Raw genomic sequence first — 20,098 nt, forward strand, 5'->3', positions numbered from 1 at the left:
AAGATGAGAAATTCCCATTTAGCACCCTCCGTAGCAACTCCAACTCCAGAAGAGGCCAGGTGGCAAAGTATCTCTTTTGTAAAACAATGGGAAGGACCTAAAAGCTAAGTAGAGTGCTGACTCTAAGTAAAGGAGACAGGAAGCATTAAGGTATGTCCGTATAAGCCCCAACTTCAAGAGTTAGCTGTGCATATTTGTGTTCCTGGTGTCCCTGTCTCCACTGAGGTGTGCTACTGAGGAGGTGTGCTGTTTGACAGACCCTGTCAATATTTCAGTATGTTGAAAGTATCTTTGCTTTTTAAAAATTATTTTTATTATATGTATTATTATTTTTGCATAGCTTTTCCAGAGCTGTATTGTCCAGAAAATCCCTGTAGGAGGGCACCCAGGTTTCCTAGCAAAAGCTAGTTCCTTCATTATGCCTTACCAGGAATATTGGCATGCAGACCATTCCCTCTTCAAGGAATAAACAACCCCATGGGCAATGTTCGATATGATTCATTCTCTGTGTGACTGTGACAGCATCAAAACCTGCCTAATGCAGCTGGATCTAAGGCTGGTGGGAGGACTGAAATAACGAGGCAAGCTCGGCACGTAGGAAACCAGAGCCTGAACCACTGTGCTCAGTAAAGGGGCTGCTGGCCACGCGGCGCATGCGGTGCTCCCGGTTCAGGTAACAGGGATGCTCAGGCTTGCTGTTGCTTGGGGATGATCTGCAAGAAGGGGCTGTGTCGTGTCAGGACATCACGGCTGGGAGCCTGTCTCAGAGGAGCTGGAGGAATCCTCCCCATCAGTTTTCCACTGGACATACAGGCATGCCAGTTCCCCCTCCATCTCCCCCCTCACAGTTTAGGTTCAGCTCCAATGTGTAATGCCAAAAGGATGTGCAACACTTGACATTCCAGTGCCATCAAGGGAAGGAGGGGAATCCACGCACTGGAGCAGGAGGGGCTTGGAGGGGGTGAATCCCTCCAGCCTCCAGTTTTATTGGAGCGGAACAGCACCAGCTTTCTCTTCTGCACTGGTACAGACTGGAAGGCTGTTCTGGAGTTACTCTGCAGAATGACATATCTACTAACACCCTGTGAAGTGAGCACGCAATATCCTCATTTACTGGACAAGTGCCATCTGACCCAGTGAATTCAAATGTGTTGTAGGGGCTTTAACCTGGCCTGGGGTTAGGACTGCTTTCTCTTCCACGGCAAAACAACGACATTGCTGCTTCTACCCCCAGGCCAACAAGACTCCCACACGAACAACAAAAATCAATTTGAGAAAAGAAGATGAGATGGATTCTGTGAGCTTTGGGTCCAGGAGATATGGCAAGTGCCAAACAACAGAGTTATAGGAGAGGCTCTGACCCTGCCACCGCATGCCTTGGGAGCCACCCATTTGGGAAAACATGGTCATGGATTCCCCGACAGTCTTTGATCAAGAGAGAAAGTCCTTTCTGGTTGCAGTCTCTCTTTGAACAGGATTAGACTCACTTCTTCAGGAGTCACCCAGTTCCAAGCACGCTGTGGGTACTCTTGGGAAGGGAAGCTGCCGTTTCCTCTGCGGCGATGGCACTGCAAGCAACATTAACACGTGGGGGTCTCCGGGGGTGGAACAGCCATGGCATGCTGCAGCTCTTCTGGTCATGGTGCAACTGTGCCTTGGAGCCAGGTCTCCTGCAGCTCAGCACGGAGCGCAGCCGGCTGCTGTTTGTGCCTGGGCCTCGTCTCAGACACCGGTTGAAACAACCGGATCGAATGTTGGCTCAGTGGGTTTGCACCATCTCTGCAACAAGGAAAGACACCGGCATTATTTGTCAGCTGAGAGGCGTCCAAGAGCCAAGTCTTTTCAGAGTAAACTCTGTAAGTGCGAAACTCCCCTGGGGAGAGGCAGCATTTCCCAAGATCTTTAGCATTTTGTCTAAGTGTCCTTCATCTAGGACTAAAGCACAGATAATAAATTTTTACAACTTTTTGGATGGCTGTATCTTTTGGCGAAATATTTTTTGCTTTGCTCACCTAAACTTGCAGAATTCTTAATTTAGTGAGTGACTCTTAACAAGCTAGTGGCTGGGACAACAGTGATTTTAACCATAAACCTAGAGAGGAAGAGAGAGAAATAGAGAGTGAATTGTGGAGAACAGTTAATACAGATGTGCAAGGCATGCTCACTGTGATTAGCTTTAGTCGTATATAGTCCTGTAATTATTTGAAAATTGTCCAGAAATACGTTCTCACAAGGCTGAAATGAATGCAAAAAATGCTGTTGTGATCTTTTATAGAATCAATGAAATTTAGATTAGGCAGTCACTAAATTCCTATTTACACAACAGACCTTAATGGCTCCAAAGGAAGCACTCAAATGTATTCGACAAATAATCCCTATTTATGAAAGCCCCATAATATGCATTTACATAATCCCCACTTTAAAAAGCTATATCAGCTCTAAAGTTCTTCAGCTCTGAGATATGCCCCAGGGGATTAAACGTACCAAACAAAACAAAGGGAAGTAAAATGTACACATGCATACATCCACAGACACGTACCACAATCTTTAACACACAGAAGGAAGTAGGGATGACATACCAGGTTTCCTCACCAAACCCCTCTACCTCCAACAGTGTTTCTGCATGTGCACAGACGTGAACACACGCACATGCACAACTCTGCCAGTGGCTCAGCAATGCTTCTGGGCACGTGCATGACACCACAGTGTCCCTACGCATCAAGTCCCTCTCAGGTTTCCTAGCCTTTTTAAACAAAATACAGTACTGGTTAATCACGTATGCCCACTAACATAACGAAACAAATAGTCTGTTCTAATGTTTCGGGATGTATGTAGCAGCCTTAGAAAGCAGCTGACTTGGCACAAAGCCAGCGGGTCACGCGTTTTATCCATACTCAAGAGGACTGGACACTTGCTAATATTCCCATGTGATGGATGCGGCATTCTGCCATCAGAGGTGCTGTCCTTGAGATAAGAAGTGTGACAGGGTGTAGCTCTGCACCAAGCATGTTAATGTTGCTGAACGGTTTGAATTAAAAAAAAAAAAAAAGCAGTTCTTTACCGTGGAAAAAAAGCTGTCCCTGAAAAGCCGATTCTCCCTAAGAAATGCAAAGTTTCGATACCGATTTAACTTTACCCTGTTTAGCAATTGTCCATTGTTTAGGAACAAAATGCTATGACTCCTGTCTGGTGAAGCACCAGTTTTGCAATTCTGAAGGGTGGGTAAAATATATGTTGGATTCAGCCAAACTAAGAAAGGGAAAATACTGCAGAATAAATTTCCAGCTTCAGAGAGATGCCTTCACTGCCTGTATGTTCTTAACTGTGTGTGCGTTTCATTTCAAACTCTTTCATTAGCATTTGTAATATAAGTGAGAACATGGAAGCACAGAAATACTGGTATTTACCTTCAGCGAATGCCAGCATTCAAGTGATGTGGCGTTTTGTCTGCAAAAACCTCATCCTCTCCCGAAGCTCCCCGGTAGTCAGCCAGCTCCGAAGGTGCTGCAGGCACCGAGTGCCAAGCAACAACAGGAGCAATAGCCGGTGCGCAGCTGCACACTCAAGCCACCTTCCTACCCGGCCCAGTCCTTCTCCAGAAGCCAGGTGGGATTTTCCTGCTTTGCTGGGCTCGGGCAGGGTCCAGCGCCCCCTCAGCTTCGCTCTCAGCAGGGGCCGAGGCAGCCGTCAGCGGTGCTGCCAGGCGTCCCTGCCCGCCTCTCCCCGAAGAGGTCTGCTCTCCTCAGCCCGAGGGAACTCCTTCCTGCCAAACGGCCCGTGAAGCTCGTCCCCTTACAGCCAGACTTGTTTCCCGAGTGAGGTGAGGGGTAACAGAAGGGCTTGGCCCTGGACTGCATCAGGTGCCTGAGGCACTAAGCATTTCTTCCCAAATAACGCAAAAGATTGGTAATTTTGCTCTGTGTGTTCCGAGCTCTGTTCCACCTTAACAATGGAGCTTTTGAGTTAAGGGTTCCATTTAATGAGGCTCTTTGCAGTTTACATAAAACAACCACATGAATAAATACTCAGTTTAGAAAAGATAAGACCTGGGGATGAGTTTGGCGGGAGTTCAGCAAGAAAGATTATGCATACAGCAGATAAAGGTGTCTACGGTTGTGCCGTCAATTGATCTTGTCAATCTAATATCAACTCGAACACGGAGGAGAAGCAGCTGTTATTTTACCAGAGTGAGTGAATAACGGGATCTCAGGAATCACCACACCTAGAGCTGGTCAAACTCAGAAGCTCTCATGCGCTTGTCCCTCAAAGTCAGCCTGTGGTGATGACAGCCAGTGTAGCAATCTGCAAAGCCTGATTGCTGAGAAAGGGGAATTGCACAAAGAATGGTTCATTTTTTCATTTTCTAAACATATTTGGTGTAGGACACACGTGCGTTCCTTTATTCTTCCCACTCCACATTGATTACTCCAACGATGCACAGTTCCAGAGCTGGTCTCTGGACAGGCCATCCTTCCCAGGTTGGCTACCCAAAACGGGATGTTTTGAAAAATGTACAAAGATGTAGAAGAATGGAGAGGCAGAAATTTTCTTTGTGGCAAGGTTGAGGTGCAAGGGTTGGGAGATGAAGGGATGAATGCCTGTAATTTTGTTGTTACTACAAATTATGCCTTGTTTAAACTCTTCACCCCGGGTTTTGATCTGCTATACTGGTGCTAATCCATATATTTATGCCTTTCTAGTCTGGATTCAAAGTAGTATAATTGAGCTCATTGTCAAGACCAAGAGTCTTCCCTATCTTCTGCCTGAACTGACGCTCCAGCATAATTTTTGCACTTTTTGTGACTCCTCATCAGCCCTGTTGTGATAACTGAGGCAGAGGACAAGAGTTCAGAAGGAAGGAAAACATCCGTTTTTAATGAAATTCACTTCTCAGGTGATCACATGTTTCTGGAGAACAGCAATCCGGCACCAGCCTTCAGACTACCCATTTCTGCTTCTCACTACCTGTACCCTGGCACACTGAGCCCCCTGCTCGCTGTGCTCCTCCCACATCAGGAACAGGGGCCGGGCAGGACAGGCTGAAACTCAGCAGCAAAGGGAGGTGATGCTGCTGGTGGCTCCTCGCTGGTCTCATTCTCTCCAGAGAGAGGGAAGCGATGAGCAGTTGGGGTAGAGGATCACGCCTGGAACAGCATGTCACTAAGCATGGGCTGTTTTGTAAGGATGATGCCACCAACAAATTTAATTTCTCCACTCCTGTTTTTGAGCCAAGCTCAATGATGAAAACATCAAACTTGATCAGTTCCAAGACTCATCTTTGATGAACTCACCCAGTAACTTCTCCTTGTGTGTTGCTTCCCAGCAGTCTATCCGTTTCTGTCCTCCCTTTGGCCATTTCCTTGCTCATTTAAATTAACTTCTACTGTCTTCAGTCCCGTAGAGAGCCCTTATGAGATTACTGAGGAGTGAGTGTGTGTGGGGGTATGGTTGTCTGCACCATAGAAACAACACAATACAGCTAGATGTGTAAGGTCCTATCTGGCAGACGATGGTTTATTGTGCAAACAAATAGTGTTGAACTGAGTGGGAAGAGCAGGTGCTGTAAGGGACAAACCTTCCGAGCCACAATGCTGGACCAATCTGCAGTTACTGTTGGGATAGGAGGAGCTGAGGATGAGAAGCCTGCTCAGTGCTTTGGCAGGATGTTCAATCTGTGAGTCATAGCTCTACTGGAGCCATACCAGCCCCTTGGCCAGACAAGCTTTGCCTTCATTAACTCTTTCCTTCAGGAGAAGCAGAAGCCAATTAATTACAACTTAGACTTTATTCCATTAAACTCCTCTAAGCTCCAGGGGAAGAGCCTTAAGACTCTACTCTGATCCTGTTGCCACTGACGCCAGTAAAAAGCTCTCCACAGACTCGGATGGGAGGAGGCATTAATTCCACGTCTGCTTTCAGCCTGGAGCGTGGTGGCCACACTCGGTGCCACTGCCGGGAGGGCTGTCCCTCTGAACACAGTCCCTCTTCCCCACCAGCACCTGCCTTAGGGAGGAGCGTTGTCTGCAGAGAAGGATTTCTGCTGGTCCCAGTGACAATGGGCCGAGTGGCCATCCTCCCAGTGGCCATCCATTGTAGTTACCATCAAAACCTTGCTTCTGTATCTTATCTTAAACATTCATTCTGCTACTCTCTATAAGGAAAAGCCCTGAGCCTTTCATCTTTCAAGCTGAACTGACTTTAACCAATTTGATTTTCAAAGTGATCGTCACATCTGAAACAGAAGAGTTCAGATCACTCCCAACACCTATTTACAGGTTTGCTTGTAGAAGAGAAATCTTCACAAGCCGGGACTAAGTCACAGCTCCACAAGGCTGGTTTTAAGTGGACAAATCTTAGAAAAGAACTGTTCCTCAATCTCCTTTTCATAAACTATTTGTGTTTCAGTGAAGTCCAAGGACTGAATTCAGGTTGTCTGTGTCACACTGGGGACCACACAGTTGACAAGGCAGGAGTGGATCAGGCTTTGTTAAAAGAACAAGTTAAATACCATCATCTGGTGCAGCTCTACAGACATGTCTTTGCGTGGGGTCTGATGCCATAATGCCACAACACATAAGCAGCTGTTTTTCTATTCACAGGCAGATTGCTTAGGTATTTGTGTGGAATAGGTACAAGGTGATAAAAGAAGTGTATTATTTATACAGCATACAAAAATGCAACAAGTCTTCTGGATATAGGACAGCATAGTTCAAAGTCAAATTTCCCTTTGTTCCTTGTGCGTTGCAAGTAGCTCATGGTGAGGGCCCAGCACTTCTCAGACTGGTTATGGGACTGTCTCATCTGAGCTCTAATCTGTGCCACAGCTTGTATTGCTTGTATTTTGTTTAGCTGCACTGTGGGCCAACAAACTCCCACTGCAGCTAAACAGGCCCTCAGGATCCGGTCTTTCTCTCGAGCCATGGTGCAGTGCTGTGTCACCTCTCCTCTTTTCCTACTGTTCTGAACACTTTTCTTCCCAGTCCCACTTATTTGGGTCAACATTTCCTAGAACGTCATCAACACAATTCTTAGCAGCAGTGCAGGAACTTGCTTTATTCTTGTTGTAGTCCGCAGAGGTGGTAATGCTCTGGTGGTCCACAGGGATGGTCACGTCACAGAAATGCTCAGATGGAGGTCTGCCTGCCGATGCACACCTCTGCCCTTCCCAGTGAAAGGGCGGTGGGCCGGGGAGGGGGAGAGCTTGCAAGCCTCTGGCAGACAGTGTTTCAGTCATCCAAGGCGGATATAAAAATAGAGAAAAGTTCTCAATAAGAGGTTGGTTAAAGAAATCAGAATACATAACGAAGTATGCAAGTGAAGAAAAATAGGTTAAACAGACATCACATTTCATCTTTATTTCTTTTTCTGTCAATCTCTTTCCTATTGTCTAGTAAATTCCCTTTCAGGGTGCTGTGATTTGGCAATTCAGAATTGTTTAAATCCCCTAGATGAACACTGACAGGGGGTTTGTTTAATATCCAAGGTCAGATTTGCAATGGCTGCAGTGCCTCACCTCAGCTTCAGTTGTTTCTGCACAGCTATAAGCTCATAGAAAAAAATTTAACATGCACCACCCTCTGACCTCCAACCATGATCAATTTGTAGTTTTGACATTTGTAGGTGCCAATAGAAAAGCAGACCATTTTTGCACATGAGTTTTTGTGTGCAGATTTCTACATGAACAAAGAGAAGCCACACTTTGCAAACATGTCTCTGTGGAGCAGATTCTTAAAGAATGGAATTGGTACCTGCGTAAACTCAAGTGGCCTATGCGCTTTATTCCCTCCCCTCTTTCATTCAGTCTCACAGCATATCACAACCCATTTGTCTACCACTACATGCTCAGAAATGCCGTATTTCTTCGGTTCGGCTGTTATAAACAGATGCTCTATGCTTCAGAACAATGAATGCGTGTGAAGGTTGCCTGTTTTTTCTAGATACGTATGCCACTTCATATATACGCCACAGAGAAAACACATCAACTTGTTTGAACTGGACAAAATACAAGGTTAAGTTTCATTGAAGCTAATCAAGAAAAATACATGTACATTTAAATAACTGAAGGAAATCTTCAGCTGAACAGCATTCTCCCTCTGTCCTCACTTAATCAATGTGATCATAAGCTATTATTTTAAACTCTTAATGCATCAGAAGGGCAGGAGGACAATTTTTTAGGTGGCAGCATAAAAACAACAGCAAGCTGACAAGCTTACAGATGGCGAGCAAACCCAAAGCCTTTTGGATCTTTCTGGACTTTCACTTAACTGAATGACAAGTATGTGGCTGTGGTGTTCCTCTTTTCTCCCTTTCTCTCTGTCAGAGGGCAACACCTGCCGTGGGTCCCCAGCCTGGCGCTGCCCGGGCTCCGTTGTTTCTGCTCAGGAGGAGTCATGACCACGCAACCCGGTGGCAGCGAGGCCAGGCTGTGCCGCGGGTGCAAACGTGCGCAGGCACTGCTGGGCACCCGCATGTCCCTGCAGTCCCCGAGGGGCTGAGCGCCCCGGTTGAGTGCAGTGCCGGGGGACCCCGGCACGGGGCGGCAGCCGGGCGCTCGCCTGTTGGAGAGGAGCCTGCAGGCGCTCACCACCGGGACACGGAGCAGGAGCTTCCTCCTGCCATCCACGTGTTACTGGGGCCAAATCTGCTGAAACTGGCTGGTAGGAATGATGGGGAAGGAGAGTCCCGGAGATAAAAAAAACGGGCAGAATCCTAATTTTGGGGGTGCTGCCCACACTCCCTCAATTACAAAGCTTCCCAGGCAGTGACTGGTTGGCCACATAGCTGTAGATTTTAACTCCTTTCCCATCAGCGATTGCCTGGGAAGACTCGGCACTCTGCAATGCATGTGCACACACATGCAAGAAGCCAATTAAAGCAGCCAGGGCTGGCATTCCCTCCCGACTCCCCCATGGGTGCGTGCAGCTCGAGCAGCTTAATGAGATGGGACAGCCAGAAATGCATCGCTAGGCAACGTGGCACTGCTGGCCAGTCTGGCCCTGGAACAGAGAGGGCTGGCAAGCCAGCAAGAGGAGCAGCATGTCATGGCTGGCACCCGGAACCGGGCTGCAGCGGTGGAGGTGCAAAGCTGTGGGGAAGAAATCAAGAGAGAAGACCCTTACCTATGGAATGTGCTAAACTGAGAGAGACGGGCAGGAGCCTGGAGTGAGCACTGCCAGCACGGGGAGGGGTGGTCCTGCCCCGAGCCCCGCTGCCCTGCTTGGAGACTGCATGGCTCCCCCTGGGAGCGGCTACCCCCAGCATGCAGGAAAGGTCCTCACGTGCAGCTAAGTTACTGACAACTGTTAGGAATACCTGGGTTTCAATTACAATAAAATTAAAGAGATTCAGCTCCTCTGTCTTCTTAGGGCTGGAGCATGCATGCGCCCCATCCTTTGACTGTTCAGTAAGCCCATGCACTGGCTCCTGGTGAGAGCAGCACAGCCTTCCTGGTGTGAGTGATTCTCCACCTGCTTTTCAGTCGCCTGTATATCAAAAGAATTATAGGTCCAGGGGCTCTGCCCATCCCTGAGAACACAGCGAGCACCCTTCCTGCAAGCCCGCAACCCCTTTCCAGTTGTTAACAACCGTGCACCCACTGTCAGCTATGTGCACACAGAACAACTGGCAGGTTTTAGGCATCTGTTACAGTTTTTACCTAGGTGAAGCAAGGCTATGAAAACCGTAACACTTGGTGCTATCAGCAGCCTCCAGCAAAACACAGCTGTTTGTTCCTATGTCAGCACTGTGAGTGGGTGAAGCACTGATGACATTGAGAGGAGAATTTTCTTTCCATACCAGGCAGTGAAACCAACTTGTGCTAGGATGTGTTCTTTTCACAAGTGATTTTTTTTTTTTTCAAATTCCTATCCTGAGATCTTACTTAAAGTTGTGCATAGAAACAAGGCAGAAGAGCCTTAGAAACTGCACCGGTTTGGAAGCTTGTATCCCCCCTGCTGCTTGCACTGCTTCAGAGTTACAACCTCTCTCCCCCATATTAGGTAGTATTTTCATTAGATACCCGACCTCTGGTTCTGATTAAATAACTTGTATAATTAGATTAAGACATCTGCTTATCCCTGGGGGAAGAAATCCTTTTCAGCACTGGACTAAGTCTGATTTGGTTAATTACCTTAGCAGTACTGTATTAATACATAGTTTCTTGATGGCAAGGAGATGTGGTATTAGGTTTATTCCTCCTGGCTTTCACAATACTATAGTAACACAGTTTAGGGATTAGGAGTCAGGCATTGAGCCCAGTATTTCCCTCCTCTCTTCACTCATCTCAACACTCTCCCCTCGTTTTGCTGATTAAAATATTCCCTGTTTTGCTTTCCTGTTGAATACAGTTTCCAGCTTCTTTGTTTTACATGTAACAATAATATATTCCCAGTGATTGCTACAAAGCTATGCATTCTGGGATACTGTGGAGCAATTAAACTTCTCAGGGTTTTTTTGAGGTGTGAATTTGAATCAACAAACAAATGCATTACTATTGGCACTGCTAGTTTTTCAGTTCATCCTCCAGAGGTAGAGCGGTCTACATACAGACTGGCGAAGTGGAACAGGCACAAAAGGAGAGCAACAGGGACACGCGCTCAGATTTGCACACACTGTCCTTTTGCTCTGGTGTCCGCAAGTTTGAACGTCTGCAAGCAACTAGGCTGCAAAGGACCCCTGCAATTGCAATCAAGACAGATTCTGTCTGTTGGACGGGCTTGACCAAAAGTGAACAACCTTACCTGTGCTGAAAAAGAAGCCACTGAGATTTGCATCCAAGCTTGGAAAAATACCTTCTCAGAAGTGGGTGGCAGTAAGGCCAGCGAGCAGAGAGCCCCGGGGGCAGGTGCTGCGGGGCTGTGCAGCGGGCAGAGCCGCAGGCAGCAGCTCCCCCCGCGCCGTGCAGCACGGTGCCTGCAGGCAGCGGCTCTGCCAAGGCCCTTGCTGCTGGCCGCCCCCAGACTGAGCACCCCAAAGTGCCACTGGCTCCAAGCTGGTTGTTTAAACAGGCTGGTCTGGGGGCCCAAAAGCAATTCTGGCAATGGCGAGAACTGGATCAGGAGCAAAAGGAACATTATGCAATAGAGCATTTTTCTATCAACAGCTGGAAATAGCTAATAAGATGTAAATCATCTGTTTGATAACCAAGCCATTACAGAACTAGAGATTCAGGATTCCCAGGGACACTTCAATTCTCAGAACCATGTATTTACTATTTATATGACTTGCCAGCCTATATAAAGGCTTGTCCTTTTCAGAATGCTGTACAGGCAGCCAGAAGGCGCTTTCACATAGAATTGTTTGGACGCTTCTCAAAGCAAAAATATATTCAGTGCAGAACTTAATTGTAACACTAAATCTGTGAGTTTTAGAAAAAGGTGATGGGGTGGAAAACACGGGGGAGGAGAGGCATAGAAACGTAACACCAAATGCCTACAGGAGGTCAGAGCAAAGATACCCTGTCCTGCAACAGAGGGGTAGGGAAGACTGTCAGAACAGCACAGAGCTTGCAGCAATGCGTCTCCAGGATACTGTCCCAGAGTCTGCCAGTTTGCAGAGATTTCCCATGACAGAAGTAAGATTTGTTATTCAATAGCTGTTAGTTTTTTTTTTTTTTTTTTTTTTTTTCCTTCTATGACTTTGTCCAGTTAGTTTTTTTAAATTTATGTAAACCTTCAGCATCCACAACATTCTGCAGCAAAGATTTCTGCAGATTAATGACACACTGTGCGAAGAACCACCTTTTTCTGTTTGAAGAACCAAAGCCAGTGAGCAAATCCCCTCTGGGTGACTTCATGCTACTCATGATTTCAGAGACTGCTATCATTTTGTCCCACAGTCACCTCTTTCCAGGCTGAGGAATCACAGTGTATGGAGCTGTGCATCCTATGGATGCTATTCTATACCCTTGATCAGCTGTTTCACATTTCTGATTATTTTCCAGGTATGTAAGTGCTTCGACAAGTAGGACAGACAGATAATTAAATAATTTCACCTGATTTCTGTGGCCTGTGTTCCCAAGAATACTGGGCCACCCAAAGCAGCAGTTGGGAGAGAAGTGCCTCCCAAGAACTGCTGTGAGACAAATACATGCAGTTTAGAAAGGTTTCAAGGCAGTACAATTTAGGAACAGTTTGGTTTTTGTTAACATCTAAAGTAGCCCTTTGCTAGGCAAATGGTATAAATAAGATTTCTCACATTTCTTCTGAAAAAACAGAGGGGTGGGAGGCAACCACTGAAAAGGAGGCAGAAGAAGCGGGAGTGTTTCTTACTGTAGCCCTTAGCACAGAGCAAAGTCCAAGGGCTGGCTTCCTGGCAGACCAGTTCCAGTTTCAGCATAGAAACACTTCCCCTCCACTCTTTTTTTTTCAGGTCAGAAGATGAGTAAAGGTTGGGCTTTGTCCTGGGTATTTTTCTTTCCTTTTAACTTTCGCACAGAAGCATGAAATATAACTGGATGCGTTTTAAGCAAGACAATGGATTACCTTGTACTGACGTGCAGGCCCAAGGTGTCTATTATTTATAGACCTCATTTTCTTGTAGCAAATTTGCATAGGTGAACTCCTGGTGGCGGACAGGCCTAAAGCTGTGAGGCTCACAAGTCAGCGCAGATACTGGAGAGCAGGATAATTCAGCAGCCAGATATCACTTTGTGTTACGTTGCATCACGATCTTTGCATTGCTGGACCCAACCAACCTGGCCGCAGTCTGAGGAAGCCAGTCTGGAAAAAACGAGGAGAATTTTGCCAGAAAACTGAGACTGCTCAGTTCTGGAGGGGATATTTCATTATTCCTCACATCACTTTGATACTATGACTGCTTAGCAGGTACAGTGGAAACATCCAGATCTGCCTGTGCTGTGCAGACACAGCATGTTTAGGGGGATTCGAGCTCCCATCAGGGATCTGACAGAGCTCTCACGCACATGTCACTAGGACTAACTTTCAGCCTGAGAGAAAGCAAACTGCTTTGGCAAAAGCTAAACAAACACTCCTACACCTGGTTTGAAACAGAGATGCTGCCTGGTGTCAGCAGGGCAGATTGCTCCTGTTGTCATCAAATGAATTAAAAGTATTGATCTGCCAGGAGCCAGAGTGCATGTTTAAGGGAGACTTGTCATTTCCCTCACTGGTGACATCTCAAAAGTGGTCCTCTGAGGATGAGGCTTACCGATGCATGTGGTAGGAGAAAGGTGTATCTGCTTGCAGGCTTCAACTCAGCCCTGAACATCCCCACCCAGGAGCCACTACTGTCAGAGAAAAGGGAAAATGCAAAGTATACCTTGTTCTTTGAGAGAAGGTGTCACAGAAGCCACATGAAAATGGTAACTAGTGAGAAGGGGTCAGTGGCTTACCTTCAGAGAGCTTCTGCAAGAAGAAATGCTGAATTAAGAGAAAACACCAATGGGAGGGAAGTGACTGGCTTGCACGAGCCGTGCCACGCTGCTGCTCTCTGGCACCCCTCCCGAGCCAGTCACACTGGCAGCGGTGGGACCCCCACCCCTCCAGGCTGCCCCAGGAGGGCTCCCCCTGCTCCTCAGGCTGCTGCCGTTCCCCCACGAGGCTCTGAGGCTGCCAGCAGCACATTAGCAAGCCCGGTAACAACGGAGGGCCTAAGCAAACTTAGATCCAATTGCACAAAGCTGGATCATGTATCATAAAACCAGATTTGCTTAGTTAATCCTCTGATTGATTTTAAGGCCTTGCAGAGACTGAAAGACTATTAAGAGATTTGTGTTGGCAGTGCTTCCCAGCGCAGGCTCTGTCTCTTCTGCTGCTTACCTGACATTTACCCAGTCGTGGCCTGAGCCTCTTCCCAGTGCAGGGCAGCCCTTAAAGCCCCCATTTAAAGCATCACTTTCTCTTTGCTGAAACTCCGTTTGGAGGGTTAACGCTCACACACAAGCAAAGGCCTGACACGGTGCTGACCCCAGCGCCAGGCACCCCAGAGACACCCTGTCTGGTATGGGGTGCTCCCCCCTTGGCACACCCATCTGCATTGGCTGGGATTTGCTGCTCGCACTCTCCTGTGACACTTAGCACTTCGGTTTGTTTTTTTTCTCTCCCGGGCAGGGTGGCATAGCGGTGGGTCTGCTGTGCGGCTGGGCTGGCATTAGCCCTGGGGGCAGCAGGAAGCCATGAGCCCACTGAGGACGTGGGGGCCCGTGAGGAGCATTTTCCAGCAGCCACTGACCTGCAGGAGGGGTGGGCAGCTCTCCCTACAGCTGCTGCAGGTTGTGATAAACCGCGCCGAAGGAGGGGAGCCACAGAAGCTTGCCTGGCACTGTGGGCCTCCAACTTTGTGCTTTGCCCTACACATTCCTGTAAAGCAGATGAGTTAGAGCGACAATAGTCTCAAAAGCGACCCTTGTGAGGGACTGCGCTGAACACCCTGCCCTGCCGAACCTCGCCGGCGGTGCCTCCCGTGGACGCCCGCTCCAGGGGCGATCATCCTCCCTCAAGCTGGTCTGTTGAGACTCGTGTGTCTCCATCAATGGTGGAAAACACACAGGGGCCATAGGGTCTCTCCTCACAGCCCTCAGGAAGTGCAGCCAAACGTGCTTTGTTTTTTCTAGAACAATTTTCCTGTTGATTCTTGAATCTCACCTTAAGCAGTTCCCTTCCCCTGTCTCACAGACCACTGACGTTGCTTTATTCCTGGTGCTCAGCCTGGCAGAAGCCCTGCAAGACATCCCCAGTTGTTCCCTGTCTCACTTCTTCCAACATCCCCAGCTCTGCTTGGATGGGATGCAATGTGCTGAGTGTGCAGACCTGAAACGCTTGCTCTTGCCTTTGACTGCTCATGTACCTGCCTGTTTTCTCCAGCACCTGCCTCCTCATGTCCAGATTCAAACTCCAGATAATGTAACCCTGCTAGCCTCCTGGGCAGGGTTGTGTGAGCTGGGAGAAATGCTGGCCTTGAAAATTGGGTGTGAGTCTGCGGGATTCTTCAGATACTTTCTGCTACTGGGATTGTCTGGAAGAGGCTGAAGTCTGACCCTCAGTTCCAGCTATCTCAGGTTCATGACAGAAAGTATGTCCAGGCAACTGTCTGGCAGGCCATTGTCCTAGACTATGGCAAAACAAGACACAAACGATGTTTGCTCCTGTTGGTTAGGCACCTTCTTTGTGGCAGCAGCTAGAAGCTTTCCAAGGAAATGTTTTTAAGCAGCAGCTCAAATCCCTGGCCCACTCTTCAGACTCTGTCCAGGGCACAGGCACCCTGCTGAGCTGAATGCCCCAGACACTCCCGGGCAGGAGGAGCCACTCAGCAGAGACCATGGTCAGCACAGGCTGCTGTAGGCCACAGATGCCACTGAGAAGCATCTGGACGGGCTCAGCTGTGGTGGACTAATCCGGAGGCACACAGACAAACCAGACACCAGCCTCCTCCCTGGTGCTGGCAGACTGCTGCTCTGTGGCTCCAGCCCCAGGCTGGCATCTGAGACCAGGCTGTAAGTGGTGCTGTTGTTCAGGGAGATGCAGCCTCCTGGATTTCCTCCCTTGGTTATGCTACAGCTGCAGATGTGGAAGTCTTGGACTGCGCCCAGTTTATGCTGTGCATGATGTGAGATGCACTGCCAAGCCTTGCTGCAGAGCCTGCTTTACTGGAGACAAATCCTAGGTGCTGCACAGGGCCGTAATTCCAGCACAGCAGGCTGCATGGCAGGTTGCATATGTGACACGGAGCTTTTAGTCATTCAGCCACGGCTGCCAGATCCACTCCACTCCACAGCGCACAGCGGGCCAGCAGCTTCTCTGCAGTGTGTGTGCGGGAGGAGTTTGGTGATGCTCAGTCCAGGTCTCAGGGCACGCATGTGCACAACACAGGAGACCCACCACAGACTACTAGCTGAGCCAACTGAAAAAGAGGTTTATTACAGCAGCTTGAAAGAGGATTAAAAACTCAGGGGAGGGCTCTTAATGTGCCAGAGGCCTTCAAATGGAAAGATCCCAAACCATCGAGACCTGGTTCTAAAGCACCAAACTCTTCATCTGGCTCCAATGCTGCTGCCTGTCCCCACCATAGGGCTGAGAATTGTCACCGATCTGGTGCCTCTTGTCAATGTGACTTAAAGAGGAGTCCATGTAACAAAAAGGAGAGTATAGGATGGGGATAAAGCTCTGGCAGGATTCCCAGTGCTGAGAACAGTCAGCATGAGTTTTGGAGGGTTTGAAGTGAGCACGTGAAGTAACTTTGCTGCTTGTCAGGATGACCAGGAAAAGGAGAAGCAAGAAATTGCAAACCACTCAACCTGGTATCAGCTCCACACAACACCGTGGAGTAAACAGTGTGAAACACCTGGGAATAAGGTCTAACAACTACTGTGTAACAGGGGCTGATTAAAAGTAGGTTCTGCCAAGCAAGACACTCAAGACACTGATTTTGCAGATGATAGAGTTCTTTTCTATTCTGATAAAACAGTTGAACTAATACTGCATAATGAACGTAACGAAAGCAAGTAACACTAAACAAAAAAGTCTCCATGGGGTAGAGCAGAGGTGGAGGCTGGCTAGCAAGCAGGCAGGGCTCTGCGCTCACAGCAAGGATTCTCTGACAGGCATGGGCATCAAGGGAGTGGTGTGCCCCTTGGAGCTGGATGTGCCAAGCCAGTAGCGGGGTACAAGCTGACCCCACAGAGGATCTAGTTCCCAGTCTTGTTCCTCTTGGAGATCAGAGATGGACCACAGGATTTTGTGAGCCTCTGACTTCAAAAGTTCAGCAGTCATGCCAGGATGAGGATCTGCTGGGACCATATAAGCTGCCCTGCTCCTGATTTTTTAAATAGTATGAGAATTTTGAAGCTGCAAGACAGGAATGTGGGCAGAGACCTTATGGTCCCATGTTGCTCAGCTGAGCAAAGCTCTGTTAATAACCTGCAACCCCCAGAGGGAGGGAGGGCGGGCTGGTTCTGTTTTTGCTTAACCAGGGTCTCCTGCCATTACAACATTATAATATCAAAGAACTTTGTGCTGAGAACTAGATGTAACAGCAAGAGCAGCCCCAAAAGAACCAAATCTGAGGATCTCAGTGGGGTTTGCTGCAGGAGGGTAGGATTTAAGCCATAGTCAGACTCAGAGGACAGGATCAGTCTCTAATTATCTTGCAGTTAATGTGAATGAGCAGCAGGATGAGGAGAGGGAGAGGTAGGAGACACCAGCGTGAGCACTGACCTGGAGCGAGGGAAGGAAAAGTTTAGGATAGACGCAAAAAAAAACCCAACCCAAAAAACAAACCAAAAAGCAAAAAAACAAACTACAAAAACTGTCTGGCATAAAACAGACTCCTACAGGGAAAGGCAAAAAACTTAGTCACAGGAAATACTTACAAGGAAATCAGGTGCGGTGTTAGCAGGAAAGTTGCAAGGAATGACTGCAGCAAAAGGGCCTGGTTCAGACCCTTTGGCAGGACCGAGTGGTCTTTCCCAGGCTTCCCTGATTGTTAGTCATCTGCTAGTGGTTTCCAAATGGCCCTGGGTACCTAGTACCTCTACCTGGAAAATGAGTGGACACTGGTAATTTAAGAGGCATCATTTTCAGCAAGAACCGTTTGGACTTTTAACATACTCATATTTTAAAGAAAACATAAACATGTTATTTAGAAAACTCTCTAAAGGGGTAATGCAGGCTATTTCTATCTATCTCTTCTTCCAGGAAAAATGTATGTGCAGCAAGCACCAGATGCTGTTGTATTTTGATCTAAGTGACTCCTGTTCCTACTCCAGTACTGAATACCCAATTACTCTCAATAAATCATGCTCAATCCCACATTCCCTCAATCATATTAAGGCACCCCTCCGTGAACACACCCAGTTAGACCTCCACTCAATTGATCGTGTTGACTCAGACTTCCACTCAGCTGATCCCAAACAGCAAGGCTTCAGGTGCATTATTCTTCACTGTTCACAGAATTTTCCAATTTCTTTTCCCAGTAACCTCACACTGCAAACAGAAGGTGGTTCTTGGGTAGGAAAGATTCGTCCAAAAGAGGTTTTCCCGAGCAGTGCTTCTCTGCCTTCAACATCTCCCTTTTCGTTTACTGGGTGCTGTTTGTCCCCAGAGTGCAAGACTCTGCTCAGATGGAAGCCACGCAAGAGTCAGTGGTGAGAGGGCACGTGGACTTGCACACCCGTGCACAGACCAACAGGCAGAAAGGGCCCATTTATTGTGTTTCCTCTGAAGCTCATGCCTGGCCCTGTGGCTCTGCCTGCACCCATTCCAGGGGGACGCCCCCCTCCCGACGCCTTTGGGCACGCAGCCCCTGGGCACACACACGCCCCCCACGCTGGAGCGGGGCTGCTACGTGGCTTCCAGCACCCCCGCTGGGTGCAGCACCCCGGGGACTATTGCCAGCACCTTGGCTGTCTTTGGGTGCTGCCGTGGCCCTAAGCGCTGGCTGGAGCTGGATGGGAACACTGGAAATGTGCATTTTCAGACAAAACCTTCAGAGAGGAAAGAATGGTTTCAAAGCTTTTTTTTCAGATTGTCATTCTGAGGGCTCCGAATTTTTCCAAAAATATTCTGACACAACCAAAGGGATCTCATTTCTTTGGCATATGAACTGATTGTACACTAATTTTAATATTTCATATTTACACATTCTGACAACAGAAATGCAATCATGTAGAAAACCAATTCATATAGCCTAAAACCCAAGTAACAAAACATGTGTTGAAACAGAAATGTTAATATAGATCCTCCTGTGCAATTAGAATTAACCTCACTAATACTTTGAATATTGTCCAATGAATTGTCTGGCATATCTTTCATGAGACTGAATAACTTCAAACAGTTGAGAATTAAAGCTTGGCTGCAGCTGTAATGGAGCCAGACAGCAAAAACAAGTATACCAAATGGCAACGTAAACTTCAATGAAAACACAATTCTACTCTGTTAGTTGACAAATGATTTTGGCTGAAAATGTACATTCACCAAACTGCCCCTTTGCATTATAATGAGTCAAATCCAATTTCCTATCATCAAACTTGTAGATGGCAGCCAAGAAAATTATGTTTAATTGAGTTGAACTGTAGCACTGAATTTGTAACTTTGCCGAATGTGGATTGTCTCACTGTCCAGGTTTCTCACCCAGTTTGAGGTTTTACTTCTACATTTCAGGAATTAAGCAAGAGGTACATCTAGCAAACAGGTTATTTCAAAGGAGACTCAACAGAAATAATTAAAGGAGTCTGGACCTGGCCTAAAATCTCTGAGACTGGAGCCTTTTGCTCCTGACAGGATCCAGGAAGCAGTGCTTCCACATTTATTTAACAGTGAGAATAAATCAGTTTGTTCAAAAATATGGAAGTGCTAATAATCCCCAGGTTACACTTACAGTTGTGGTAGACCTTACTATGAAGCACTGTCTTCCATGGGAGATGAACTGGTAGGTCCAGCCACAGCAGCCTGACAAAAATTCCCACTAGCGATAAACATCTTATCTTTCCACCTGACCTTGTACTTGGCTATTTCCTAAAAGAACTATCTAAGGTTAGGAGGAGAATTCCTGTTTTGGACTCACAACTCAACCTTTGAGTTTCAGGAGTGGGCCTGTCCACAGCTGAGGAGAGTCTTCTGGTTTCTTCCCACCAAGAACTTGTTTACTGTAGCCTCAGATGAATCTTTCCTACAACTGTGGTTAACCTCTTCCTATGGTTAGGCTCCTTATGATTCACCTATGCTAAGTATTTTGCAATTAAACTCCTCCATAGAGCAAAACAAGCCTTTATTATAGCTGCAGAAGGCCTCTCTGTCTGGCTGAACTGGGTCTTCTACTTCTGTTCCCATGACTTTTTCATAACAGGTTTGAGTTCTCATCTTTGGGTTGCATACTGCTGTGACCATAAGCTTTCATGAGAGGGTTTTACAATACAGACAGAAAAGGTGGCGGTGCTGGCGGTGGCGGGGTCTTTCAGTCTACTTCATATAGACCTCTATTCTCTGAGTCTAATCCTTTATCCTTTGTGGAAAACATTTTTAGGAGACAGATGAATCATACATTCCCCTCTAGAAAAATGAGCCCCCAAACGAGAGCAAGGTACATATCTGGGGACATTCCTAAAATCACAAACATAAGGGACTGGCAAAAAAAGGGCAGCTAT

At 47.4% G+C, this 20,098-nt stretch overlaps 1 long non-coding RNA gene across 4 annotated transcripts in view; it reads right to left on the reverse strand.

The window, feature by feature from the left end:
• Positions 1-1,090: 1,090 nt before the first annotated feature.
• LOC116964500 overlaps positions 1,091-20,098 on the reverse strand; it is a 192,193-nt gene continuing 173,185 nt past the window's right edge. For 2 of the 4 annotated variants that reach the window (XR_004408776.2, XR_004408775.2), the window contains 4 exons: positions 17,327-17,491; positions 12,483-12,719; positions 2,013-2,092; positions 1,091-1,779 (listed from right to left, as the gene is read on the reverse strand). This is a non-coding gene — a long non-coding RNA (uncharacterized LOC116964500). Of the gene's footprint in view, positions 1,780-2,012; positions 2,093-12,482; positions 12,720-13,167; positions 13,247-17,326; positions 17,492-20,098 lie in introns of all 4 variants that reach the window. The other 2 variants (XR_004408778.2, XR_004408777.2) reach the window with 2 other exon arrangements.

This window comes from Tyto alba, unplaced genomic scaffold (genome assembly GCF_018691265.1).
Source record: "Tyto alba isolate M040663 unplaced genomic scaffold, T.alba_DEE_v4.0 Super-Scaffold_20, whole genome shotgun sequence".
Lineage (NCBI taxonomy): Eukaryota > Metazoa > Chordata > Aves > Strigiformes > Tytonidae > Tyto > Tyto alba.